General features: G+C 48.8%; 1 protein-coding gene across 2 annotated transcripts in view; it reads right to left on the bottom strand.

Annotated features, from left to right (window-relative positions):
- The window catches only part of LOC126544963 (uncharacterized), a 101,774-nt gene extending 74,978 nt beyond the window's left edge, over positions 1 to 26,796 (bottom strand). The window contains exons 1-2 of one of the 2 annotated variants that reach the window (XM_072285027.1): positions 26,555 to 26,796; positions 17,462 to 17,682 (exon numbers count right to left, since the gene is read on the bottom strand). The gene's annotated coding sequence lies outside the window, so the exon portion shown is untranslated. The remainder of the gene's footprint in view (positions 1 to 17,461; positions 17,683 to 26,554) is intronic. The other variant, XM_050192547.3, reaches the window with a different exon arrangement.
- Between the last annotated feature and the right edge of the window lie 744 nt (positions 26,797 to 27,540).

Here is a 27,540-nt window from a genome sequence, read left to right as displayed (position 1 = left end):
CGGTCGACTGCGCATGCGCGCGGGTGAGAGGAGGATTGAGTGGACTCGAGGGGGCTGGACTTTTTTTTTTGTGACAACCGCGCGAAGTGACAGAGGCTGAAACCAAAGCAAGTATGGGTGGGGGGGGGGGGGGGGAGTTAACTGTTACGTTTAATTTAAATGTACAGGTAGAAATAATTAGTCGAGGGAAAACTGAAGAGGAGGAAACGAGGAAACGAATGCGTGAGGTATATGACCGGTGGGCCGTTATAGAGCCACAGAATGGGTGCCAAGGGAAGCGTGGCGCAGTCGAGGATGGCAGGAAATTAGGCGGGGTGATGAAATTAGGAACCTTGCAGAAGCAGGTTGGAATCAGCTAGAGCAAGACAGAGGTACCTGTAGATCGCTGGGAGAGAGGCCTTCGTCCTGCAGAAGACATAAAAAGTATGCTGACGATTATGACGATGATGGTGATAGCCTCAGTACATAGCTTTAAAAGTTGCAGACTCGAACGGCTTACATTCTCTAAAAGGAGCTCATTGTATTGGTTCAGCGTCGGTGACAGTGCGCATGCGCGGAGTCTGAACTTTTTTGTAACCTCAGGGCACGATAACCCCAATTAGCTCCCAGAACGAAGCCCTCCCCCCACGCCCCCCCCCCCCCCCCCCCATGGACATTAATAGCGAGCATTGAATTAATATAATCGCTTCGACAATACTGTCCGTAAACTTTGCAACAGTGTTCACTTTGTTCCAGGAATTCGCAGATAAAATTTATAACGAAGGGGCTTACTTTATTTTAAATGAAATGATATTTGCACACGCATGCCCGCTTTCCTGATCCTATTCTATGTCGAAGCTGCACCAAAACGTAACCAACGTTGTAAATAATTTGACGAAACAATTTACACACACACCGACAGAATAGCTTACCTATACGCAGCGCAGTGAACCCGGCAGTGAGATCCTTGAAAAAATGATTCCCATGCATGCAAGGTTTGGCTACGGGCTAGTTGGTATTCCATTGTTTCAAATATCACTTACAGCGCGTACAAGGACAAGGGACCAAAAGAACGACGGAGACAAGCGCCGAAAGTGACTCAGTTAGTTACTCAGAAATCAGAATGCTCAACTGAATAATTAATAATTACAATAACCATATTTCCAACTAATTACCTTACGGCGCATATTTCAGTCCACGAATTACAGCTACACGACCAGCTTGCAAGGCACGTCAGAACGAATTCTGAGGATATGGCACCGGTTCCGAGATATGCGGCGTCAAATTTGCGGTCAAAACGCACTGTTGTCAGTCACTTTTTTATTAAAACACTGTATTATGCATTACAGCACAAAGTAACTGGAAGTAACTGAAACTGGAAAGTAACCAATGCCAATGAATTTCGATCGTCGGACACCCTGAAAAAATACCTCGAGACTGGTCCTTTGAATTCATTCCAAGTGGATAGGCCTTTCGAACTCACCGGCCACAATTCCTAGATTGAAATATGTGCCGTAAGGAAATAAACATAAAAAGTTAATTTGCGTAGTTATGTTAATTATGTTAATTTGGCGTTTTAGTTTTTCGTAGAAGTAATGGACGCCTCGTCTAGTCATTTAGATGAAGGGCTATAGAATGGTGCTAATATGCACCAAGCAGTCTTTTAAGAATTTGGTGCAGCTAAGCTAATAAAAAAAACACCTTCTATAGTCTGTCTAGGTATAGCTCTCCGCTGGTGAAAGGTGAAGAATGAAAGAAAGGGGAGGGTAATAAGTGTCCATGCGCTCAAAAGCTGCATTGTAACTTTGTTATGGGCCACGTCGCCAAGTCGCAACCCGAAACACCCCAGTTTCAGCGAAACGTCACGGATTGATGACGATTACGTGTTTTATATGCGTTGTTCCTAGACGACTTCCGCACTATTTTTTAAAGCAATATAGCTTTAAGTTTCTTCCACTGATGGCGAGTCAGTGGTCGGATTGTGGAAAGGGAAATCCACTGTATCAGATATCAAGATTTTGGTTTGCCTAGAAAAGCGGACTTGATGCCACCCAGATAACTCACTAATAAGCTCTTCGCTACGCGCTCATATTCCTGTTGAGAAAAAGAAATCGGTGTGAGGCATTCAACTTCGCCAAGGTCCCCTGTATAACTTCACCATGGCAATTTAAGTAGTGTTTTAATTCTGTACACAATCGCGTTGTAGTGACGGTGATGTGAAGAAACATGGCAGTGCCAAAACTTTGCGGCACAAATCTTACTCTTTATCGGGCAAATTTGCGTTCGGAAATACAAGTAATACTAAAGACACTGCGATAGCGCAACAACAATATTAACGCAAGTTATTTAGTGAGCAATAAAACATTAAATCACTCCGTTGTTAAATGTCGATATTCACACGGTCGCCTCGTCGAAAATTTCGCATTTAGCTGCGTCTACAGCTGGCTCCTTCAATATTCCGACAAGTAATGACGATGCTGCCGGAAACGCTGTCACGCCAGCAAAAAAAAAAAAATGAAATAATAAAAGGTCTTCAGAAAGTCTCTAAGACTCTCAAAATTCAAAGTTGTCGTAAAGGTGACTAAAAGCTCGCTAAATTAAACAACCCCGTTACTATAGTTAACAACACTGCTCAGAAGCAGACGATCGTCACAGGCGCACCTTCCAAGATGGTCATTTTCTTTTTTTGCGCCTTGATCATTTGGTTGCCTTGCCTATAAGGAGCAGGCGATCGTGGTCTGCAGAAGGAATACATTACGCCGATAACCTCGCTCGGTTTACTGGCTGGTTATCTTGAGACTTGCACTGCGATCGATTAAATAACTCACACAATGCCGAGCTGTCTTAGCGGATTATCGCCTATTAGTTTGTCTGGACAGCAGACGATCACCGCTGGTGCGCATGAGAGCGTCCGCGGAGGAATACAGTGCATCGGTTAGCTTGCTGTGCTGACTGCTCAGATCACATTCAGGCCTGCGCTGTGATTGGCTAACACTACAGATCTATAGCTCCCTGAACGGCGCCCGGGCATTGCGACTTATCGTCTGCCTATACCTCCTGCGGGGAGCAGACGATCGCAGTAGGCGGGCATGCTCGTGTCCGCGGAGGAATAAATTGCATCGACGAGCCCACTCGCCTGATTGGCACAGTCGATCATCTTGAAGCTCGCGCGCAGATTTAGCGAGAGAGAGCGCCAACAGTCCCGCGCAAGCGCAAGTGAGAGCGCTTTTACCTGTCGGTCCGAAACGCACGCAAGTAGCCGGAATGCGCCGGACCGACTGACCCGCTATAACAAAAAGATGCACCGCTTTTTCCACGAGCAACGAAGCGGTGCCGCCTTACGCAGAGAACGTGACTTCCTCCCGATGTGAGCAAACACAGACGGATTACAGCTCCGAAAACAACCGCGGCCATACACTTAAGGCGCCCGGAAACGACTCTGTCCCGACCCAACGCACGTCATGCACGAGCTGGCGTTTAGCTGAAGAGATGCTGCCTTGACAGAGTGCGACCAGTTAACCCTGTCTATGGAGCCTCTCTCCATGGCCGACTGGGTCTCGAAGCCAACAGAAGCCGACAGTCTGTAGTCGGCACGGGCGTTACCGCACAAAATCGAAGCCCTCGTGCTTGTATCGTGGGTACGCTTGAAAGTACTGTATGATATTGTCACGTGGTGGTGACGTTAAGAACACAGTAGCAATACTGTGAAAGGCAAAACTAGATTTTATTGGGCGAACCTGTGCCCACAAAACAGGCCACACTTATAGCACAACGAAAGCAGCGAACACAGTCGGCGATCGTCGGAAATCTGATCAGCGAGGCAAGCGCGTCGGCTTTTATACAGCAGGCGTCGAATGTTCCAGACTAATCGTTCGGACCCGCGCGCCTTCCACAATGTTCTACACCATTCGCGTCACACGATGAAATCAGATAACACAACGTTCGGCGACAACAGACAGCCGGGTAGAAGCATCGATAACTTTCCAGAAACTTCGGATACATGCAAGCGCGTCCCGCGCTGTGCGATTACATTTGTTAGGTGGCGAAACGTGGTCGCCAGATAAGTACACGTGTCAATACCCCCCTCTTAAAAAGCATCGACCCGATGCTGCAAACAAACGAAGTTAATAAACAAAAGCACTCGTAGCAAAGAAAAGAACAAAAATGACGAAGTTCGTCAGCGTCCGTAAAAGGGTTTAAGGCGCACCACGTGGACCACTTCAGATCGTGCGCGGCGCCGCTGTGAATGCGAAATGCCGTCTGGCACGACCTCATAATCCAGAGCGCCAATACGTCGGATGACCTTGTAGGGTCCGAAATAGCGTCGGAGTAGCTTCTCACTGAGTCCTCGTCGGCGTATCGGGGTCCAGACCCAAACACGGTCGCCAGGCTGGTACTCGACGAAGCGTCGTCGGAGGTTGTAGTGTCGGCTGTCGGTCCTCTGCTGGCTCTTGATTCGCAGGCGGGCGAGCTGTCGGGCTTCTTCGGCGCGCTGGAGATAGCTAGCGACGTCAACATTCTCTTCGTCAGCTACGTGCGGCAGCATGGCGTCAAGCGTCGTCGTCGGGTTCCTGCCGTAGACCAGCTTGAACGGCGTGATCTGTGTTGTTTCTTGCACCGCCGTGTTGTACGCAAAGGTTACGTACGGCAGGACCGCGTCCCACGTCTTGTGTTCGACGTCGACGTACATTGCTAGCATGTCGGCGAGGGTCTTGTTCAGGCGCTCCGTGAGACCATTCGTCTGCGGATGGTAGGCAGTTGTCCTCCTGTGGCTTGTCTGGCTGTACTGCAGAATGGCTTGGGTGAGCTCTGCTGTAAAAGCCGTTCCTCTGTCGGTGATGAGGACTTCTGGGGCACCATGTCGCAGCAGGATGTTTTCGACGAAAAATTTCGCCACTTCGGCTGCGCTGCCTTTTGGTAGAGCTTTAGTTTCAGCAAAGCGGGTGAGATAGTCCGTCGCCACGACGATCCACTTATTCCCGGATGTTGACATCGGAAACGGCCCCAACAAATCCATCCCAATCTGCTGGAATGGTCGGCGAGGAGGTTCGATCGGCTGTAGTAATCCAGCTGGCCTTGTCGGTGGTGTCTTGCGTCGTTGACAATCTCGGCATGTCTTGACGTAACGGGCGACGTCGGCGGTCAGACGCGGCCAGTAATACCTTTCCTGTATTCTCGACAGCGTACGGGAGAATCCGAGGTGCCCAGCGGTTGGATCGTCGTGTAGGGCGTACAGTATATCTGGACGCAGCGCTGACGGTACAACAAGGAGGTAGCTGGCGCGGACTGGTGAGAAGTTCTTCTTCACGAGTAGGTTGTTTTGAAGCGTGAACGAAGATAATCCACGCTTAAATGCCCTAGGGACAACGTCGGTGTGCCCTTCCAAATACTCGACTAGGGCTTTTAGTTCCGGGTCCCCTCGTTGTTGTTCGGCGAAGTCTTCCGCGCTTATTATGCCAAGGAAGGTGTCGTCATCCTCGTCATCTTGCGGCGGTGGGTCAATGGGGGCGCGGGATAGGCAATCGGCATCTGAGTGTTTTCTTCCGGACTTGTATGTTACAGTGATGTCGTATTCTTGTAGTCTGAGGCTCCACCGCGCCAGCCGTCCTGAAGGGTCCTTTAAGTTAGCTAGCCAACACAACGCGTGATGATCGCTGACCACTTTGAATGGCCTGCCATAGAGGTAAGGGCGAAATTTCGCTGTAGCCCAAACGATGGCGAGGCATTCCTTTTCGGTTGTAGAATAATTGCCTTCCGCTTTTGACAACGACCGGCTAGCGTAAGCTATCACGTGTTCATGTCCATCTTTTCTCTGGACTAGGACGGCACCGAGGCCTAGGCTACTGGCGTCAGTGTGTATTTCGGTATCGGCGTGCTCGTCGAAGTGCGCAAGTACGGGCGGCGACTGCATGCGTCGTTTGAGTTCTTGAAATGCGCCGGCCTGCGGCGTTTCCCACTTGAACTCGACGTCACATTTAGTTAGCTTTGTCAGCGGCTCAGCGATGCGTGAAAAGTCCTTGACAAAGCGCCTATAGTAGGCACACATGCCAAGGAATCTGCGCACTGCCTTCTTGTCGGTTGGCTGCGGGAACTTTGCGATGGCAGCTGTCTTCTGTGGGTCGGGGCGTACTCCTGATTTGCTGATCACGTGGCCTAGGAACAAAAGCTCATCGTAAGCGAAACGGCACTTTTCCGGCTTCAGAGTGAGCCCTGATAACTTGATGGCTTCCAACACTGTCGAGAGCCGCCTAAGGTGATCGTCGAAATTTCCGGCGAAGACAACGACGTCATCCAGGTAAACAAGGCACGTCTGCCACTTCAGTCCGGCTAACACCGTGTCCATGACGCGCTGAAACGTTGCAGGCGCCGAGCACAGTCCGAATGGCATGACCTTGAACTCGTAGAGGCCGTCTGGCGTGATGAAGGCAGTCTTTTCGCGATCTCTCTCGTCGACTTCTATTTGCCAGTAGCCAGACTTGAGGTCCATCGACGAGAAGTATTTAGCGTTGCAGAGCCGATCCAATGCGTCGTCTATCCGTGGAAGGGGGTACACATCCTTCTTCGTGATCTTGTTCAGTCGACGATAATCGACGCAGAAGCGTAGGGTTCCGTCCTTTTTCTTTACCAGGACTACAGGAGAGGCCCACGGGCTTTTCGACGGCTGGATGATGTCGTCGCGCAGCATTTCGTCGACTTGTTGTCTTATAGCTTCGCGTTCTCGCGTCGAAACTCGGTAAGGGCTCTGGCGTAGTGGTCGAGCGCACTCTTCGGTTATTATGCGATGCTTTGCGACTGGTGTTTGTCGAATCCTCGATGACGTCGAAAAGCAGTCTTTGTATCGTCGAAGCAGACTTCTGAGCTGTTGCTGCTTAATCACAGGGAGACTTGGATTTATGTCGAAGTCTGGCTCGGGAACTACGGTCGTCGGGGTAGATGCAACAGAATCCGAGAGGACAAAGGCATCGCTGGTTTCCTGAATTTCCTCGATGTATGCGATCGTCGTGCCTTTGTTGATGTGCTTGAACTCCTTGCTGAAGTTTGTCAGCAACACTTTCGTGTTTCCTCCGTGGAGTCGAGCGATCCCTCTTGCGACGCAAATTTCACGGTCGAGCAGTAGATGTTTGTCACCTTCGATGACGCCTTCTACGTCAGCGGGTGTTTCGGTGCCGACCGAAATAACGATGCTGCAGCGAGGCGGGATGCTCACTTGATCTTCGAGCACACTCAAGGCGTGGTGACTACGAGGGCTCTCCGACGGTATCGCTTGATCTTCCGACAGCGTTACTGACTGCGACTTCAGGTCGATGATTGCGCCGTGTTGGTTCAGGAAGTCCATGCCGAGAATGACGTCTCGTGAACACTGTTGCAGGATAACGAAGGTGGCAGGATAAGTCCGGTCATGAATGGTTATTCTTGCCGTGCAGATTCCAGTCGGCGTGATGAGGTGTCCTCCAGCGGTCCGAATTTGAGGGCCTTCCCATGCGGTCTTAACTTTCTTCAACTGGGCGGCGATGTGTCCACTCATTACGGAGTAATCAGCCCCTGTGTCCACTAAGGCGGTAACTGCGTGGCCGTCCAGAAGCACATCGAGGTCGGTGGTTCTTTGTCTGGCGTTGCAGTTAGGTCTTGGCGTCGGATCCCGGCTGCGTCGCGTTGACCTGTGGCTGGTATGTGACGTCGTCAGGTCGTCTTTCGTCGTCGCATTCTTTCTTTCCAGACTTCGTCGGGACGGCGGCGTGTCGTTATGTTGTCGAGGTAGTTTCTTCGGCGTCTTCGTCGGCGGCGGAGGGTCTTCGTCAGTTCGACGGACAGCAACCGCACCTCCATCGGTTGCTGCTTTTAGTTTTCCGGATATGGGCTTGCTGACCGGCCCCGGGCTGGGCCAGTGAATGGTCGGCGCTGCGGCGACAGGTAGCGGCCTGGTGATGGCGAACGCGACGGTCGTCGAGAGCTCCACTGAGTAGCCGCGAGGTAGTCAGCGATATCGCGAGGGCGTTCACCTTGCTGCGGGCGCGGAGCGTTGACGGCGAAACCTCGCAGTCCCATCTCCCGGTATGGACATCGTCGGTAGACGTGACCCGCTTCTCCGCAGTGGTAGCACAGCGGGCGGTGGTCAGGAGCGCGCCATACGTCTGTCTTCCTCGGGTAGCTGCGCTGGGCGACGGGTGGGCGTGCTGGCGGCGGGGGTGGTCGACGGAATCGCGGCGTTACAGGGCGCTGTCGCGGTCGCGGAGGAGGACCTTGACGGCGTGCGACGGCGGCGTAGGTCATCGCTTCTGGCTGGGGTTGCGGTAATTGAGGTTGCACCTCCGGAACCCCAAGCGACCGCTGAACCTCATCTTTGACGATGTCAGCGATCGAGGCCACTTGAGGCTGCGACGACGGGAAGATCTTCTGGAGCTCCTCTCGTACGACTGCCCTGATAGCCTCGCGCAGGTCGTCGGAGGCCAGCGATTGAACGCCGGCATAGTTTGTAGAGTTGGTGCGGCGGTCGAATTGCCGGTTGCGCATCTCGAGTGTCTTCTCGATGCTAGTGGCCTCGCGAAGAAACTCGTCGACGGTCTTCGGTGGGCTTCGTACCATACCGGCGAAAAGTTCCTCCTTTACACCACGCATCAGTAGCCGGACTTTCTTTTCCTCGGACATTTCCGGGTCAGCGTGGCGGAATAGGCGGCTCATTTCTTCCGTAAAGATGGTAACGTTCTCGTTTGGTAGCTGCACTCGGGCGTCCAGCATAGCTTCAGCCCTTTCCTTGCGCACGACGCTTGTAAAGGTGCGCAGGAAGCCGCTACGGAACAGGTCCCACGTTGTCAAGGTCGATTCCCTGTTCTCAAACCAAGTTCTGGCGGCGTCTTCTAAAGCGAAGTAGACATGCCGCAGCTTGTCGTCGGAGTCCCAGTTGTTGAACGTCGCGATGCGTTCGTAGGTCTCCAGCCATGATTCCGGGTCTTCAGTCGCTGCTCCATGGAAGGTTGGTGGGTCCCGAGGTTGTTGTAGGATAACGGGGGACGCTGGGGCAGCCATTGGGGTTGTTTTGACCACGATCTTCTTTGTCGACTCAGGTAGAGGTCCGTGCTCTGGGGGCAGTCCTTGAAGTCTGCGGCTAGCACGCTGGTCTTGGGCGATGTTGGTTTTGTCCTCGGGCTTCGGGCTTGGATCGCGGCTTTGCGGGGGCGTTCGGTACATGAACGCACTAGCACCTCCACCAGATGTCACGTGGTGGTGACGTTAAGAACACAGTAGCAATACTGTGAAAGGCAAAACTAGATTTTATTGGGCGAACCTGTGCCCACAAAACAGGCCACACTTATAGCACAACGAAAGCAGCGAACACAGTCGGCGATCGTCGGAAATCTGATCAGCGAGGCAAGCGCGTCGGCTTTTATACAGCAGGCGTCGAATGTTCCAGACTAATCGTTCGGACCCGCGCGCCTTCCACAATGTTCTACACCATTCGCGTCACACGATGAAATCAGATAACACAACGTTCGGCGACAACAGACAGCCGGGTAGAAGCATCGATAACTTTCCAGAAACTTCGGATACATGCAAGCGCGTCCCGCGCTGTGCGATTACATTTGTTAGGTGGCGAAACGTGGTCGCCAGATAAGTACACGTGTCAATATTAACAGTAAAAAATACATGATTTCTGGGGGTCAGGCAGTTTCAAGACAGCTCATATTCGCACCGCACACCATGTCTGAGGCCGGCAGTCGATCCGCTTCTTTTATGGTCGTCTGCGTTAACAGACGACAGCAGACCCAACGCGAAGTCTGAGGCAGTGCATTGCGTGCGATTACAAGACTAGTCGATATTATTGACTGTAGAGTTATTCCATAGTTAAAAGTGTCATTTAACCTCTAAAGCAGTTCTAGAATTTTTTCCACGCTTGCAAATGCCTGAATTCGCGACAAACATTGCGCTGCCCTTTCGAAAGGGCGATCATTCGAGTGTACCGTATACAGTGCAACAAAGACGGGCAACAGCAGAACAGACGGCTCCTTACAGTCGGGCTCGCTCTAAAGACCTCTTTGAGCTGCGCCGCAGCCTCAGCTTCGACGCCAGTGCACAGAACTAACCCCAAGAGCGAGGCATAAACACGAGAGACGCACACGAGAGAAGTGACAGATAAGCGGCTTCAAAGACGGATTCTGTCGGGGCTTTGTTCGCGCTCTCATGGCACATCAACGCCAACGAAAAGAAGAAAAAGGTCTCGGCGAAGCCATACAGTGCATTACAGAAGCGTTGTACTAGGATCAAATGTGGCGCCTGCCAAGAAAGCAAACGCGCATGGTTTACATCTCTCACAGAGTTCCCTGCAAAATATATCTGGCGTTGCGACCACTCAGCTATGGGCCCATGGTCACATAGCGCATTGATTTGTCTAGTATTCGTTCTTGTAGCTTCAGACGTTCTTGCGGAGTTATATCTTACGCTTGAAGTATATTTCTCAATTTCGGAGCAAATATCACGTTTCTAAACTCACGAAAGCCAATGCCTTTCTGCGCGCATGCATAGTCATCACGAATTATTGCCTTTGTAACGGTATATTATGCTGGAAATGACGCATTTTACGAACTGGCGGAGTCGTTTTGAAGACAGAACGCTGTGCCTTCAACACGGCCTCAGAGATTGGCCAGCGCCGGTGCAATCTCGGAGGCCGTGCCTTCCGCAACGATGCACAGCAATCTCGAGGCGTGTATAGTGTTACACAAAGCGTACCGCCTCTAGACGCGCGAGTCTAAGACGTGGGGGCACCCGAATGGCAAAATATTACGCCTGCCCAAAAAACAGCAAGCATGCGTGGTCCGTGTCTGTCACCACGTCGCCGTCGGATACACGCCCATATCGGCGACCTGGCGTTAATGTCGGGCGATGAATGACAGCCGTCTGTTTACGGTTTCTGAGCGCTCTAGCTCTGCGCTGCGGCGGAGGGGCTGGGGAACTGTATTTCTCGGGCGTCACTGGTTGGAAGGGAGCTTCCTTGACGGCAACGACTCGGTACGCTACAGAGAACCGGAAGTCTGCGAAAGTGGAGCACATCCGCTTGAGTCCCCCCCTCCCACCCCGCCCCCACACACCCCATCCCCTCCTATAACTCAGTGCCGCTATACGACCACCCAGTCGGAGAGTATTCCATCTAAATGCAATAGCGCATGCACTGGGCTCACACTTGGATGTTTTCAGTCCCGATAGCTTTCGCCGAAATCCCTATTGCAATGGCCGATAATCCGACGTTCGATCGGCTGCTGTGGGTGCGAAGAAAACTATCGAGCATTTGTTCTCGGTACGGCTGAAAACGCTTATCTCTTTTCAGACCATTTCATTCGAATCGGCTGGACTTCCGACCCCTTTCTGGGTCAGAGATAGTGGGACCGTGGCCACAACTGTATCCGGCGCGCAAAAAAAAAAAAAGCCATTAGCACACTCTAGTGCAGTTTCTTAAGTGTACCGGCATCTGTGACCATTTATATACAGTCCTGTGCATCATCCCGCGTCCACACAGTAATCGTTCGCTTCCTCTTTTCCTCTTTCTATTCCCCATCTCCCTTGCTCCCAGTGCAGGGTAGCAAATTGGACGCTCGTCTGGTTGACCTGCCTGCCTGCCTTTTCTCTCTCTCTCTCTCTCTCTCTCTCCACTAGAGCCTCTATCGATGCCGCTGAAACCGAATAAGAATTATCCCGCATCAGCAGTAAACTATTTGCAATGTGCGTATCTATAGACATGTTATCATGGGAAACAAAAACGCATGATCAGTGTGTTCTTCCACTGCTAATCTATACGGGACTGACACACCCAGAGGATAACGAAAGATTAACCTGCTCAGCTAAGGTGTTGTATAACGCCGAGAAGAGAAGAAAGCAGTGATTGGAGAGCAAAATCGGTTTTGGTAATATCCTATAGTTGGCGTTAAAGGGCACTAAAGAAAAAAAATTAAACAGTTTACGTCGATAAAGTATTCTTGAAAAACTCCTTTTTCTTGAACTTCGCGGTAATACGCAGCACATTGATTATTAGAAAATAATATGAAGGTCGAAGTTACAATTATTAAAGCTCACGTCCAACGCCGGAATTCGTCAGTGTAACGTCACGTATTCCAATGCTTGCTACACTGCGACGGACGTTCCGCAACGATTCTCGGGCGCCGGTGAAGGCCGGTGTGCGACATTGTGGTCGATGTCAAATTTAAGTGCAACGTAACGTGTGTCGGAGCCCCGAATTTTCTTTGAAACGTAATAACAGATGATCATAATGTAAAATTCGAATATAGGTGAAAACGTAATTATATTATACCGGTCAGCAAAACAAGAACAAGGTAAAAATTTCGACAAGTGGACTTGTCTTTTTCAAGGCGACAGACGTCGATTTGAAGAAAGACAAGTGCACTTGTCGAAATGTTGGCTCCCGCTTTTACCTTGTATGTCGCCTTGGAAAGGGCAAGCACACCTGTCGAAACGTTGGCTCCGGCTTTTACCTTGCTCTCCTTTTGCTCGCCGTCTTGAATTTCCACCTCCCGCCTTCCCCGTGTTTTCCCGGTTATACCGGTGTCACACGTGCACTTCTGGTAGCGATCGCAATCGCAAGCCTGACGCCTGCACCCTCTAAGCGCAGTATTCTGAAAACGCTAAAAACAAAAAGTGTAGGCAGCTCAATAAATGATGTTTAAGAACCTTTTCATCGACAATTGTAAGCTGTAAAATTGAAATATTGTCCAAATTTATCGACATTTTTCAAATCTGCATTTGTAGCCAAGACATTTTGTAGTTCTGAGAGTTGCAGAAGATCAGCAGACGATGATAACTCGATCCAGGATCGTTAAACCGCGAAGTAGTGACCATTGTTGATCGCGATCAAGAAATCTGATCCGGATCGGTCCAGATCGCGATCAGATGTGTATGTGCGACACCAGTGTTACGCAGAAACGAATAAAATTTCTCAATGTAACATCTGTCAGAAAATACGTAAAGCACGACTTACACACATTGTACTGCAGCAGCGGTGAAAGTTGACGCCGTGATGCTGCGACGCAGCGTTTACGGGGCCCGTCACTAAGAATTTGCTTTAAAACGTAATTGGGAATGATCGTGAGATAAAAATTACCTTGACTATACCTTACCGGAATATCAACATCTATTGCGCGGCTTTTTTTTTTTACACCGAGGCCGTATATGACTAGGATCCCGGAATTTCTTCGTCTCCGTAGCCAAAAACTCAAGCAGTCGCAGCGGAAAGCGCGCGCCGCGTCCGCCGCTGGGTTACTCGCAGCACCACGAGATGGCGCTCGCCTCCGCGGCAGCGGCGGCGCCTGCCGTGCAGAGACAAAAGAAGAGAGGCAGAAAGCTCGCCTTCGCGCATAGCGTTTGCAGCAAGCATTTTCTGGTAAAGATTGCGGTTGCATAAGCTGCGGCTGCCACGGTAACTGCAGCTTAATTTCTCGTGCTAGTAATGTAGGCCTCTTCGAGTAATCCAACTCAAGGATAAGAATTACGCTATCTGCCACAGGTGATTTTTAAAAGCTTTCCAGAAATTTTTAAAATGATCACGCCGTGTAAGTTCCGCATAACGAGAAACGAAATTCCCGAACTATACCTCATTGTAGAAACGGCGAGTGACGCACTGTTCGAATACAGCTCGAACCACCCAGTGCGCAGGACGGTGCAACGAATATTTAAAGTAATTAAATAAACTCAGACATTAAATATTTACCTAAACGAAACAATATTGAGCGCTTAGTTAACGCTCGTCGCTTTAGCACCGACTACCGGATCGTTAGCGTGCCACAAATCACAACAGCACGTGGCCTCCCCGCCGGCGAAAGAAGCAGCTAGCGTCCTCTGGTGCAATTATAGAGCTCGGGTTGAGAGCGGTACGGTTGCAAGGGCGAGACATGGACAGTATCATCATCAGCAGCAGCATCATTCATTTTTCCTTAAGGCCCCTTTGCAGAGCATTAGGTTAGGAGGGAGTGTGTACATGAGTAGCCACAGTAGCCATGAAAACAAATAACAAAGAAATATTATAAACATAGCAGGCGCGCAGATGGTATGTGCATTAGGCAAAGCGGACGTAATGCGTGGCGGAAAGGTGAGTAAAGTAATTAGTTCTGGAAGCAGGCTGTCAGTAACTGCCTAAATTTTTTGTGAAGCGCGCTCATGGGCAGTACTGATGGGCAAGAACGAGCTTTTATATGCATGTGGTGATAGTATCGCGTAGGCGCTGTACGCTTAAGGCTGTCGATTCTGATGCAACCAAACGGAGATCTCGGAGTCAGCGGAGCGATCTCATAGGTCGCGTTAGTAACATTGCGTATACGATGCGATCGTGCGCAAGGGCCAGCATAACATGACAAAAGTTTACGCATAGGCTTACGATATGTGACGGTATAAGACGATGATGACGATCGCATCTAGAACGGCGAACAGCCTCTTGCTGTAGCGTTTTTTTTTTTTTTTTGCGCCGCAGTTCGCAGTGTTTTCAATCGCTCAGTTCCTCCGATAGTGACCTGATCGGTGAATCCACCATTATCACCTGATGATAGCGGCGATATTTATAGGAATGTCATTTATTGGTATGTCATAGGGCGGCGACAAATAGTCGCCGAACTTGCTTGAGCTAATCAGGTTTTATTACATCTGTTGCAGCCTATATAGCATTTCGCCTATCTCTCGTCGGTCTTTTATGTCTTCATTAGAACCTATATATCCTTAATGCACAGTTAGCTATGTCTGTAAAGACTCCGGCTCCATCGATCTCCTGCCTTTTTCTTTTAAAGCGAAAACTTCACTGGCCGCGAACTTGCGATTTCACCGTGGCGGTGCTCCAAGGAGGCGCATGACGTCACAACGCGCGCCTCGCCGCGGATATTTCTTTCTCTCTCTCTCTCTCTCTCGCTCCCTAGTCACTACTGCACATGCAACACTAGTAGCACCGAGCCACAGGTGTTCCGCCGCTACGCAGCGCCGCGCCTTTCCACCGCCGCCGTTTGGTATGACGTCACACCGCGTTCCTCGTCGTTGCGCTCGCCTCCGCTCGCTTCGCCAGCTGCGTCGCATGCCTGATAACATGTCGGAGGACTGAAAAGGAGAGCTCGCGTGCGCCGCAAACACAGTTGAGGCGGCAGCATGGACGGCGACAATTCTGATAAGCCGGAGGAGGCCTGGAATCGACATCGGAACGAGATGAAGAGGAAACGAATCGCCCAGGAAACAGACGAACAGCGCGCTGAACGACTGGCTAAACGCCACAACATAGCTAGACAACCAGACTAACCTGGACTTGCAATCAAGATGAACCAAGGCTAACCATGCTATGCCTTTTTCGCTACGTATATCCTGGCATAGCCGAGCTAAGCCACTGCGAATTTTTTTCGCACCAGTACTCTAAACGTCTATCGCGTATATATCTGAATCAGTGACCAGTTAATGCTTACATCCGCATTGGATGTCCGCGAAAGGTGGACGTTTCCTTCGAGTATTGCCGAGTCAATAACTCGGCATTCGACTACGACATACGCCGAGTTACGTCCGGACTTTTCCTGAAACAGACACATGCCTCATCCTGCTGCTGCGAATATTTGCACCCGTATTTTTTTCTGTCCTGAGGCACCCAGCTCGGAGCTGTGCGAGATCCGGGATTAGCTTCACGCACGTAGGTCCCAGGGTTCGTGTCCAGGCCGGGTTGAGGTTGTTCTCATCGTGCGCGCATAGAGAGCTGTGTTTGTGAGAACGCTGAGAATGAGTCAGTGCTGCACTGAGCACGGGATGAGAACGACAGCGATTCGCTTATCCCGTTCCGGCGGTTAATTGTGGCTGAATCTTGGTTTGAGCTAGTCGGAAGGTCACAATTGAAGTAATTCACGGTGTAAACAAGAGGAAATGCTAGGAAAGAACTCAAAGTAGAAGAAATTTGTTTCAGCAGAATCTTGGTTCAAGCTAGTCCGTCCTGTCGTGTTAATCGTCCTCGTCTAGTATGCGCCGTGAATTTAATTCTGGCCATGCTATAGTTAACCCGAGAACGACAAATATCGCACATCTCATGTTGAGCTATTCGATTCTCCGTGCTACATCATGTCACCGTATCTATTTTAGCCTGCCCATGAGAACAACTTACTATACGCTGAGCGTTACGCACCACATGAAGCGCTACGTTAGGGTGCACCAATCGGCTTTTTATAAGTTTCCTGAAAAAAAAAGAAAAGGTGCAGTTCAGCGGAAAAGTTTTTCGGGAACGACAACTCCCGAGCATGAAGTCAACCGAGACGCACACACAGACGCACACACAAAAGAACTCATACCCGGTAGTATACAAGTCGTCGCTGGAAAAGTATAATCGCCGCTTGAATATTCATGAGGCTTTCTTCCTTTTCCACGTATAGTGTGCTCAGTGTTCGCACCAAAGTTTCTGCCAGGCGGCGACACCTTCACTCTCGCGTCACCGCGGCAGCAATGAGTGCTTAACGATCGATGCTGCCGTCAATCTGAAATGACAGTCACCACAATCAATACGCAGAATCCGGTGCAAAGCGGAACCGTGCACTAGTGTATACCTCTGCGACATAACGCACGCGATGTTCAGGGCCTCACACACGCTCTCTGATGAAATGGGTCATGAATAATTAAGAAGGGAAAGCCGGGGACAGTGCTGCTTCGATCTCGCGAGAACAAAAGTTAGGCCTAGCGTCAAGCTGACGACGAACTACATATGTTAGCGAGGCGCGGAACAAGCGCCACGAATAATAGAAAGCGCTAACTAGCACGCAGAACTGGCATCGAACTGATTCAACTATATATGCGTGAAGGCGTACACGAAACAAGGGCCGTATATATATCATCGATCGATAACTCGGGGGAATGCTTTCAGATTTGCACGACCATATAAACTGGCAAAATTGGCGACATATGTCCAAGCGGAGCTCGTCCGCTCCACAACGACACGTACGGCACACCCTGAGCACTTAGAGGCGTCTTGCAACATCTCTTTAGGCTAACACTTTTAGTCGTACCTTGTTTATTAAATTATATATCTGCTTTCAGCAAGTCAGAAAACGGAGATAAAACAAATTTAGTTTCGCGCAAAGCGCGATGTATTGACAGCGATATAGCAAGGTACAGCGTTGGCCTTGGACTCCTAGTTCGGTGTTCCAATCATACGCGAGTGTGACGTGTTGGCGCGACGCAGCGTTCCCAGGACAACTTCTGCTGCGTGGCTATACAACCAAGGAACATCACCCTGGCAGATACCAGGCATCTCACGACGCTCAGGTGGCGAAGCGTCGTCGGTGGTGCCGCCTGGTCGACGGTGCACGAGATGATACCGACGGGAAACCGTCGGCGATATATATAGTCAGCGCACCCAGTGCAATATCACGTGACGTCAGCTTCACGTTTACTGCAAGCGTGCCGCTAAAAGCAGTGCGCGTATACACACAACAGATCGGCAGGAACGCGATAACACTTATAGCGGCGCGCAAACAACACTCACGTCAACCGCGGGAAGGAGAACGCTGCTTTGGCTCCACCGCCGAGGCTAGAGTCTGATGCGGTTAAGTGTACAGCGTTGACGGTGCGTCGGCGCCGTCCTTCGTCCTTGGTGCATGCCAAATGGGCGCTGCGCGTCGCTGGAGAAGGCCCCCAAACCCTCTGCGCACGAGTCGCGCATGCGCCGTCCAGTGGGACAGCACGGCGACGGCGGCGTTCCTGCGCCTGAAGCACCCGTGTAATTCGTCACTGCATTAAAGGAATTGCGATAATTGAAGCCTACAAGCCTAAACTATCTTTTGCGTACAACGGTCCCCGACTAGTGGTCGCCGCGGCGGATGATAGCGTTTTCGATGCACGCAACAGGCAGCTCCTTTCCTGTCGTTTCTTTTTTTTTAATCCAGCGGCCGTGGAGAGTTACCTAGCTGGACTTCGATTTTCGCGGCTCTGGTTCCACATTTAGCTATCCCATTACGTATAGAACCTCGACGCCCAATAGCAAAATGGGATTGGCGCGGTGGAAGCTGGCGCGCTACGATTGCCAAGCCTGGGTCAGCTTGTTGATGGCCACACGGCCTCCGCGAGCTGAGAAGGTTGGCGTGTTGATGGCGTACTTTTCATGGCATACCACCTTTGGCGTGGCTGACGCAATAATTTGGCGATAAATAAGATCCCCGTAAAACGTAATGTTGTATAGTTTTCTCGCAGTACTCGCAATTTTGTGCGAACGTAAAAAATAAATCGCAATTTAAATTTTAAACAACCATCCCGCTCTGCGAAGATGGAATGGCGGCGAGAACACTTTGCTTTTCGTTTGAGAGCTTTGACTGTCGTCACCTTTCGCTGCCACTCCGTCTTCACAGAGCGGAATGGTTGTCATTTCCTTTTTCATGCAGCACGTTTCACAACCTCCACCCTCTCCCTACACCTCCCAGTGCTAGATTTCTTTTTCCTCGGCAAGTGTGGCAGGTGTGCCGAAAGCCCAATCAAATGCCTTCTTTTTATCGGGAGAACAGCACGCGCATAGATACTCCTTTTAATGCGACTCGCTAGCCATTTACGTGAATTCGCCAAACTTCCACTCTTCGATGTATATACCCAAGTCTGGAGCACTAAGGCTTGGTGCGCTTCCCAATACATTGAGTGCAACATGCCTGTTTGACATGGATGCGGCGCTATAACTGCCGTAATCGAGCAAACGCCCAATTTTAATCATAGTACAGGTTCTTTCGCTTCAACTAGTTCTCGCTGTTTCAGCTGCATGCATTAGCCGAAAGTTCCGCAAAATTCTGTGTCTTTAGAGCTTTTTCTTTTTCACGGGAAAGTGGTGTATACGGAATAGCGCAGGCAAAAGAAAAAGGAAAGAGAAAGGAAAAACCATCTGCGTCAAAAAACGATAAACGCAGCAACAGCCAGTTCCGCGAAAAAGTTGGCGATTACATCGATCAGGCGGGGGGGCGCCCGCAATATGACCCGCCGGAGCGCAGTTCATCTTCTTTGTTCTTATCTCGCTTATTTCTTCTGTCTCTCTTTTTGTTCGGCAAAGGAGGTGGAGGCTATTGCCCGTGTATTTACTATTCCTCAAGTTGACTGCGCAAATAAAAAATGGCGTATCATAGACGCGCATACATACATATACATATACGATGCTCGGGTTGGTAACAAACCGTGTCTGCCTGTCACGCACCCGGCTGTGCCTGACACGTGTCGGCTGACACGAGCCGACAGACACCGCGCGCTGCAGGCCGGTATAGGCGTACCGGTCATTGCTGCGGGTGGTCACGCAATGTACCCATCCGTTCGGTGGGACCGATGGCTTTCTTTGTTTTTTTTTTATTCCCCCCTTCGTCTGTCTGCCAATCTCAATTTCTTTTTTTTTCTCTTTCTCTCTTATCTGCCGTATATTCTGCTCGAACACTGTCTTTTCGCGCGTGCTTGTGCTGGCACCGCCTTCTGTATCGATCGCTTTCCGCTAATAAGAACTCGTTCTGTCGTCCTGTCAGCGTACCCGATGTATACGATACCGCCATATTACTCTTGATTTTCTTTCCCTGTTACTCGAATTCGCTGGATATGCATATGTGTGTACGTGGTACAAGTCAATTATAAAAGTACAGAACAACAACAAGTGAAACATGGCAAATACAGTCAAATTTCGTCATAACGGGATATAGCGAATTAATTGAAATTCCCCTTGAAATTCTCATACAGATTGATACCGCAGTACATGCAATAATGGGTATAACGAAGGAACAGATATAACGAATTCTGGCTCCCTCTCCAACTTTGTTATAACGAAATTTCACTTATGTGCAATAAGTGGTACAAGCAAGTTCAAAAATGAAAGAATAAGAAAACGCTCAACCACAACAATAAATAAAAGAGGGCGGAATTTTTGCGAAATTATAAAGACAGCTATAGAAATAGACTAAAAAGTCTACTCAACACTGTTGTTGACAAATTAATATACAGCCAATATAGCAAAGCGGATGAATCTGAATCTGAAAGCGGGAGAATTTCGGAAAAGTCAGTTCTTTCACTGATAATAATAAGGTGATGAATTACGATATTTATTAATCCGGGCAAGTATCAGTAGAACTGGCTTGGTCAATGCGGCTTGAAGCACGTGATGCGCTAAAGAAATGCGAGCATGCGAGCGAATACCAGGTTGCTGCGACAAAGACTGCGAGAGAAAGACATACGGGCGACGATGGCACATTGAAGCGTCGACCGAATGTGAAATTAAAGGTTATCACATGCGAGCTTCAACGAAATTTAGACCGCTTAAAAAGCGTAGTATATTTACTATAGTGTAAGCGTTTACATGAGCCAGATGAAGTCTGGCCGAGCCTGGTTATAGCCGGCCAAAATCCGGCTGAGCGAGCGACGATGCGACTTCGGTGAACACGCCTACAAGGAGTGGGTTGACTTGCCCAACTAGCTTGCCATGATGCATGTAAAACACAGTCGAATCGAGTTGGGTCAGTTCGACTTCTTACTCAACCCACTCGCGCTGAATTCGTGTAAACGACCCTTATACAAACGCCCGGAAGAGCACTTCTTTGCAATGCAGCCAAAAACGTGCCGATCTCGAGAGAACCATAAGAGAGGTCAATGATGCACCGATGCCATACATAAGGCTCGAAGCGCAAGGCTGACCTTTCAGAAGCCAATACAATCAAATCCGTGTATAACAAAACCTGATAAAACGAATAATTCTGTATATCGAACGCGCGAAATGCATTGACCGATACTCGTATGAAATACGGCAGGCATTGCCAAGTCGTGACCACGGCAACTTATCAGTCAGTCAATAAATAAATAAATAAATAAATAAATAAATAAATAAATAAATAAATTCAGTATCAAAGACACTTGGTGGGTACAGACAAAAAGCCATCTATCAGGCTTAACAAGGTCTGCACCCCCGAGTACTGGCAGACAAAGGGCATGACAAATAGAGCACTCAATAGAAATAAACCGAGCAGTGTACAGAAGTCAGGTCAAATAACGCACTGGTTCTCGGAGACGCCATCGAAAGCGATGCCCATTGCGGAACCCTTGCTTTAGGTCCTAAACATTGTTTTGAGCCTAACATAAAACCCGTTGACGTTTTAAGCGCATATACCGCGCTGCACAACCAGGTTTGTCCCGGAAGAACGCTCGCGCTGTATTTTAGAGTGCATTGCAAGCATTAAACAACCGAATATTCATATAAGACGTCTGGCCCTGTCCGACCGTTGGTTATCTCGTGGAGCATAAACTTTGACCAGTAATATCAGACAAGGAAGGTTTATTTTTTTTGTGTAATTTGCCAAATGACATGTTTTCAGTAAAAGCGATATCAGCTATAGAAAATAATTTTCAGCCAGCAAAACTCTAGCCTTCGGCAGTTAAGCAACGTGTGGTTGACCTCCTGTCAAGACATAACCTAGATAGGATTGTCTCTAATGTCAAGAAAGCAACATCGCTCACCTTAGAACTGTTTGTCTCGGCGAAAACCAATAAGCAAGATATTCCTTTTCGTGCGACACTGTCAGAGAAAGGGACACGGCAGGCCTGTGTGGCTATAGTTACCTACAGAACTGCTTAGCTTCACTAGTTTTTACAGACCCCTTTAGCTTGCGTAATTCTCAGGCATTAGTTCATTTTTTGACAGAGAAAAATCCTGGTGATTGTACAGCTTTTAGTTTGGATATCGAAGACTGGTATTACTTCTGGTGTATTGACTGTGCGGTTTAACTTAGTTGCTGCTATGATAATACTAGTAAAAAAACAAATTATTGTGTAAAAAACGCTTGTAGAGATAAACAGGTTCACATGAGCACGTGAATACCGCATGAGATTACACATTGTGCCTGGTGCGCGCTATCCCTGGAAAGAAATGTGCACAATCATTGCATTCTACCGGTATTAACGTACAGGATAGACTATAACCGTGAGGAAAAAAAACGGGAGACCACACGAAATACGTCGCACATGCCCTGGGAGAGATGTGAGTCTCGTGTATATATTCACCACCACCACCACCATCATCATCAGCGTATTTTTATGGCCACTGCAGGAGATATATAGCCCATACGCATTTACCAACAGTCTCTGATTCAGACGCTGTTATAATTGTGCCGGTTTTATGAGGTCCCAAAACTGCGAATTGGGTTTTGACTGACGGGGGGCGCCGCGGTCGAGGCCTCCAAATTAATTCCGACCACCGGGGGTCCCGTTATAGCGCGCACCCCATAAACTAAGTATCGCGAGCGAGCGCGCCTGCCTTTTCGCGCGCACAGAAATGCGGCCCCCTGCGGCTGGGATTCGAACCCGCGACCTCGTTCTAAGCGTTCAGACAGTTACGCCACAGCCCGGTGCTACGGCGTCCCACAGACGACGTTGCTTCGGGACGCTAAGCTCCATCTGTCAACAATCGATCAGTCACTCAATAAATTTCTACAACAAAGACAAGTTCCACATATTGCATACATATCCGAGTGCGCATACAGGGGAAGGGAGTGGAGGAGGGGATTTTATTTATTTCCTTATTTATGTATTTCTTTCCATTATTCCGTTCTTCTTTCTATCTTTCCCTTCATTGGTTGCGAAATTAAAGAAAAAAGACGGCGATGTGCCAGAAAAAAAAAACGCATTGCGTGACTGCACAGTTTCGGTGGCGCAAACGAATTCGAACGATATCGCGCGGTGTGACTGGAGCCGCGCAGCGAAGCTATATCACGTGATACTTGTCTAAAATGACGAAGCGATTGACATTTACGAGGCGTTTGTCCTGGATCGTCCTGACAAGCACCCTCTGTATCTCTCTTGTTTGTTCTTCACGCTAGAACTACACACGCAAAGGTCGCAGGTCACCGGCCGACTATGAGTTTCATTTTCCAATCGCACGTCTGGAATCGCGTCGAGGGTTTTCGTTTGTCTAGAATGCCAAAACTTATAACACGGCACGTCGATAACTTCCTGAGGTGTGCTGCATTTAATATAAGTTACTTTTTTCAATTTATCCTATCAATTTCTCTTGGAAAAAGTCTTGAAAATTGCTAAAATCCAGAAAATATATAAACCTAAATTTACAACTTTGTAACTCAGAAAAAGAAACGATACCACAATTCTGTAAACTGCACCTAATGATATATCTCATGGGGATAAAATTTGTGTATCATAGGACGCTCTAAAATTTACCGCTAATCTGTGAGCAAAACTTTTTCAATACCCCTGTAAACATTGTAACAAATTAACGCGAAGTATAAATTAATAGACAAAACTTCTCCGCTTTAGACTCTATAACGGATGCAGTTTACAGAACTATATCTCCAGAAGTGTAGAGTGTTGGACCAGTTGGTGCATCACGTGGTGTCGTCGAGTGGAAATATGGGAGGGAAGAAACGGAGTGCGACAGGATAGACGCTCACTTACGACTGAAGTTTAACTAAAGGTTTTCCATGAAGCGGAAGTCTGCACATGCGCAGTCAGAAGGCTGATACAACGCCTACGCATGTTCACATGCAAAAGTTGTAAAGAAATGCTAACGCCCAACGAGATGACTAATTTCTTTATCCGTCAGCGCAACTGACGGGACACTGATACATGTGACAGATTGTGCGTATATCTGCCCAGCCTCAATAATTTCCCCTCACCAGTCTGTCATCAGAATAGCGGAGCGCACCCGCAACCTATAGATGTGTGCCAGGTGCATACTACTTTAAGGACGCTGCTTTTGGCATGTTACGAATTTGTAAGCTTCGTGCTTCTATTTCCTTTTTTTCTTCTACCAATTTATGGCTATTTCTTTTGAATCTTCCATTCCGTAAGTCATGATTAAGTCTTACCGTTGCTAGAATTCAGCTTTCTCTCTCAAATTAAACAAGCTTGAGTCAAATCGGTCCACCGGCCGGTTGTCGAATAAAAACATCTCTGCGTTTTACATGTGTTTGAATAGGAAAACCGGAGAAATATTGATTTGACGACAAGTTGTGTCATAACGACACGCAGGAACGTTAAGATGTGTTAGTAAACTACACTTATACAATAGTAAATCGGCCACTCTTGGGAAAAGGCTTAGCAAGACAGAAAGGATGCAATAGGGAACGACAGCTGGCGACGCCGCCTTGAAGTTCCTGCATTAGGCGCTTGCCGTGACGTCAGTGGTTTTGACGGCGTTCATACAATCACATAGACGAATGACGTCACACTGACGTACCGCGGCAATAGTGTTCCGCCGCCATACTTACAAAATTTCTATACGTGTTTGAAGGGGAGGGTGAAGGAAAGGGAAAATTGATCCTTCTTTTCTAAACGAGTAATGAACCCTGCTCCGCGAAATATTTTTTTTTTGTTGACGTTAAGAGAAAGAAATAGAGCTGGGCGAACCATGTAACACTTATGGTAGATAACCGTTGGACCATTAGAGTTAAAGAATGACCCACCGTGGTTGCTCAGTGGCTATGGTGTTGGGCTTCTGAGCACGAGGTCGCGGGATCGAATCCTGGCCACGGCGGCCGCATTTCGATGGAGGCGAAATGCGAGTACGTACCCGTGTACTTAGATTTAGGTGCACGTTAAAGAACCCCAGGGTGGTTGAAAGTTCCGGAGTCCTCCACATACGGCGTACCTCATAATCAGAAAGTGGTTTTGGCACGTAAAACCTCATAATTTAATTTAATTAAGAGTTAAAGTATGGGTGCCAAGGGAACGGAAGTCCAGTCGAGGACGGCAGAAAATTAGGTGGGGTGATGAAATCAGGAAATTTTCAGACCCAAGTTGGAATCAGCCACCGCAAGGCAGGATTAACTGGAGGCCTGTTGGGAGAGGCCTTCGTCCCGCACTGGACATAAAAATAGGCTGACGACGAGGATTTTGTTCTGGCCTATGAAACCTTCTTTCCCGATAACAATGGTATCTTGGTACTGTAGAAGGGTAATTTACTAATAGAGATCGAGTTAGTTTGATCTTCAGTTAGGCTTTAGAGCATGCCAAAAGCGCCGTCAAACGCCACCAGGTGGCGTGGTGCTCTTTAGTGCTCTATCTCATAGGTAATGGTACAATGTAGTGATAGAGGTTTCAAATACGAAAGTTAAGATCGAAATCAAATGGGTTAAAATGCGATACATGTAATAAAACCTGAATAAATAAAGCAGGCTAGGTGACTATTTGTCTCTGCCCAGTTTCAGAGGGGATGACAATAAACATCATCATCGTCATCTTTGTACGCGTTGTAACTGAATGTAGAGATATAGCCCGGACCGCAGGGAACGACCACCTCCCAGATGCGCTCCTACAAGCAAGAGACATTCAGGGTACAGGTGAAAAAAATGCTGGGAAGAGCTGGAACCGGGCGTCTTTAATGTATAGAGACAGACGATCAGTCAATATATGTAGTAAAACATGGCAATATATAAAGACTTGTAATAAAGCCTGGTAATATGTAGCTGTAGTAACGCCTGGTTAGCTGAAGCAGCCGATGTGACTATTCGTCGCCGCCCAGGCTCTTAATTGAGATGTCATTAGCACCATATGAATAAATCAACCCCGCAGTGCAATCCCTGCGCTAATACGCAGGCGCGAATAGCCCCAAAACTTTCGGTAATTGTCGGCGGCATCTCTTTGAATCAATTATAGGAACGGTCCCGCTCTGAACAGCTGTAGCCTGATGAGCTACAGTCACCCACTTAAAATAGACGAAGATTCAACGACCCGAAGCTGCATATAATACTAATGCAGTGCTTTGAAAGTTCAAAGCATCAACGTAATCTTTTTTTGTTTATTATTGAAAGGACTGTGGCTAGCTAAGCAGATGTTCTTTTGCAGATGTGGCTTACGCTCTCTGGCCCCGAAAGAACGCTTTGCTTGAAGAAATTTTTCGATAAGCAGATCTTCTAACCGCGCACATGATCGGATGATTCCCTATAATCAAAAGCAGTGTCCTTTAAAAAAAAAGTAGGAACAGGAAAACTGGACATGAAACCAAAATTCGGCCACCGAGATAAAATTTCACATAGCAACCGCGCGCCAATTTCGCCCAGCGGCCCTAGATAGCGATCCCGTAATGAACTTCAACACAAAGATAGCAGTGTCCGCGCACAAGCTCACTATCGTAAGAAGCATCTCAGCATTGTACTGCGATCCAGATAAGATCGCGGGGCCAATGTATATAACGCGCGCTTGGTCGAGTCGCCCGACAATCATAATGGGCGATTATATTATGCAGCTGCGACCTCGTCTCAGCGACTGCGACGGTGCATGGAGGACCACCCAACAACAGGGCAACAAGAACCGTGATGGTCAGAGATAGTGTGACAGGAGACACTGTATAAACTCACAGCTGCACACCCCGATGAGCTTCAGCCGAGATCCGTGTTCGTCGACGCTGTCAATCAGAAGAACCGGCGACTCGATTCAAATATACAAAGGTTCTCGCACGCTGCCCGAAACAAACGTTTAACGCCCGCGCCGGAAAGTTGGAGGTTCCTTTCTCTTGTTTTCCGTTAAACTTCGGTAAAGCGTCCCGATCAAAAGAAAGCGAAAGCGAGCGGGGGATTAACGCAGCAGGTGACCTGCGTCGGTTGGTCGCGCGAGAGCTCGGCAAGCTTACCTTTCTTTCTTTTCAGGCCGAACGTAGGCTGTCACGCTTCTCCACTTGTTCGCGGCCGCGCCGGCAATCCATGGACCGTTACTCGAACCCACGCGCTACGCACACGGCACGACTCGAGTGAGAGCGAATGCCGAGAGAGCCGCTCAGCTCGTACGAGAAGAGCGGCTCCTCCGAAGAAGCCGTTTTTTTGTGCGTCCCAACACAAGCACACAGACGCATGCGAAACCAAAACCAGTCTGAAAAAGCCCGCCAGCTCGCCCGCGCCGATTGACGGCGACGCCCATCTCCCTCTCTGCGGACTATTTCTAGCGTCGTCATATCATGTGATTATCGAGTGCTGCGGTTACCGCTCTCGCCTCTTCTTGTCCTTGCACACTTTGTATCACTCCGCGCGGTACCTTAAAAAAATGAGAGAATGAATACTGCGAGCCCGCTCGTTTCAAGTGGGTGCTAGTCATCTCAAACACTAATTATCAGGTTGTCTAAGCAAAATTAAAGGTCTTGAAGAGTGTGTACACTCAGTATGCCGATGGTGTTTCCGAACTACTTCTAATAGCGTCGTGCAGCACGAAAACAAAAATCATGTGCGCTGTTTTCTACCACTCTTTTTGCACATCGCAATATCACTCCGCGCGCTGATCGTCGTCTGCTTCAAGCGACGGCAGCCCCGGCAACCGCGTGTGTAGCCGGTGCTGGGACGCAGGAAATGTTTCGATTGCTTCTCGTCGTTGACTATTGTGGCTGTTAACGCGTATCCTGTAGCCGGTGATAGAATAAGTGGTGGTTGGGCTTTGAAATGCTGGTACATGAAGCAGCTCAGCGTTTACTCGTCTCACCAGCTGAGAAATTACTCCTCAGAAGCCAGTCATTTACTGGGAGGAAAAAGAAGGAGAAATAAATAAATAAACGCGGCGTGCAAGTTAGCTTACATTTTCGCGGTTAGTGAAGTGTGCCGTCACCTAGGCATAAATAAGATGAGTAGCTTT

This window comes from Dermacentor andersoni, chromosome 10, assembly GCF_023375885.2.
Source record: "Dermacentor andersoni chromosome 10, qqDerAnde1_hic_scaffold, whole genome shotgun sequence".
NCBI lineage: Eukaryota > Metazoa > Arthropoda > Arachnida > Ixodida > Ixodidae > Dermacentor > Dermacentor andersoni.
This window is presented reverse-complemented; position numbering and strand designations above follow the sequence as displayed.